Source organism: Octopus bimaculoides, chromosome 17 (assembly GCF_001194135.2).
Source record: "Octopus bimaculoides isolate UCB-OBI-ISO-001 chromosome 17, ASM119413v2, whole genome shotgun sequence".
NCBI lineage: Eukaryota > Metazoa > Mollusca > Cephalopoda > Octopoda > Octopodidae > Octopus > Octopus bimaculoides.
Genome location: NC_068997.1, coordinates 8586314 through 8588440, shown reverse-complemented (window position 1 = coordinate 8588440; position 2127 = coordinate 8586314).

Sequence of the window (2127 nt, the reverse complement as noted above, 5' to 3'; positions counted from 1 at the left end):
TATATAGAGAGAGAGAGAGAGAGAGAGATTTTCATGAAACAGGTAAATATTAATTGCTGGTAGGGACACTGTATTTTGTTATGCAACCATGATATACTACCACGTACTTTAAAGGCTTTATAAGTCAATATGTGCTCCACCTGTGTTAGCAGTGCAGTTGAATTATTTTTAAAAGTTATCTCTACAGATTTTCTTTATGGACTAGAGCCAGCACTGAAAGTTACATTTCATATATGAATATGTCTATGTAAACAATGTGATCAAAGCTACAAAAATAGGTAACGGGTGTGTATGGACATTTCAGGAGTTATTGCTCCTTCCTCCATACCATATCCAAATCATTAACCATCCACAAACACGTTGCTTGAATAGCCACCAAATATAGAATATCTGTAGATATAACTATAAAAGGTGAAACCGGTAACATTTTTGAGCCTGATATCGCTAAAGGGTTAAAGAATATTGTGAAACATCAATCAATATTTAATGAGTATTGATTGATTATTTTAAACTTATTAGGCTTCTTCATGTATAACACTTTACCTGAAGTTGCCACGTATGTACCTGCTTAATTTCACTAGCATCACAATCTCTCCTCCACAACTTATATCCAATTCTCTAAAAATTCTATGGTTTGAGATATGGTTAGTCTGCTTTACTCCATAAGAAGCATAGGGATGGTTTCTTGGTTTCTCTGGTGTATATATTTCTCCCTGGAGAATGATCTGAAGCAGTGTGAAATGAAATGTTTTGCTCAAAGACACAACATATCGTCCAGTCCAGTAATCAAAACCACAATCTTATGATCACATCTCCTACCCCACAACTACTAAGCCCTGTGCCTCCACAGGCTTCAAGTTGTAGCACATTTGAATTCTAAGAATAAGACATAATGACATACTTATGGTAAGCTTATGCCCAGGAGTTCTTTCAGCTATTGCTTAAGATAAAAGACAATTATTTAAATGGATATATATTTCTGAAAAAAGGTCTTGCTAAAAGAGTTAAGCACACACAGACACACACACATGCATGCACACGCACACACACACATGCATGCACACATGAAGATATATGAAGATGTTGCTAATTCTATTTGAAATTTTTGATTAGAAGATGTTAAAAATGTAGTCAAATTTAGAAATAACTTATTTTGGTAAAGTCCAGGGGGTAAAAATTGTTGTTTTGAAATGATAAGAATTTTGTCTGCTGTGTTCATTGAAGGATAATATATTCCAGCAACCAAGATAATCATTTTACTAATCAAAGAGTATAAATTTATACATACATGCACACACACACACACACACACGTACATATTTACATATAGATTATTATATTTCCTAGATAAATGTATATTCACATACATGCCTCACCCATATATATATATGTGTGTGTGTGTGAAGGTGCATGGCTTAGTAGTTAGGGCATTTGCCTCATGATCGTGAGGTTGCAAGTTCAATTCCCACTGATGTGTTGTGTCCTTGAGCAAGACACTTTATTTCACATTGCTACAGTCCATTCAACTGGCAAAAATGAGTAGTACCTGTATTTCAAAGGGCCAGCCTTGTCACATTTTGTGTCACGCTGAATCTCCCTGAGAACTACTGTGGAATGCTCAACCACTTGCACATTAATTTCATGAGCAAGCTGTTCTATTGATATATATATATGTGTGTGTGTATGTATATATACACACACACACACATATATATACCCATCTAAGCACAGGTGTCAGTGTGTGGTAAGAAACATTTGTCTCCCCTTACACACACTTCCTGTTTTGACACCACACTTCCTGCTTAACACAAACTTTTAGCCCTTTTTTTAAACCTAACACAACTCTCAATTCTCATGCATCCTTATTTTTCCAACCATTATATACATGAATTACCATTGAACTTCAAAAGCTCAAAGACAATATAATGTATTGGTATATTTTTTTTTTATATATTATTTTCTTCATTTTGTACTTCTTTGTAAAAAACATTTTCATTCTCCATCTTCTTGAACATTTGCTATGCAAAGAAAGCCTGTTAGAAATCTTTATTAGAATATGCTTCCAGTTTAGCATTCTGTCTTATTATTATTTTTCATTTTCCTATATATATATATATATATATATAT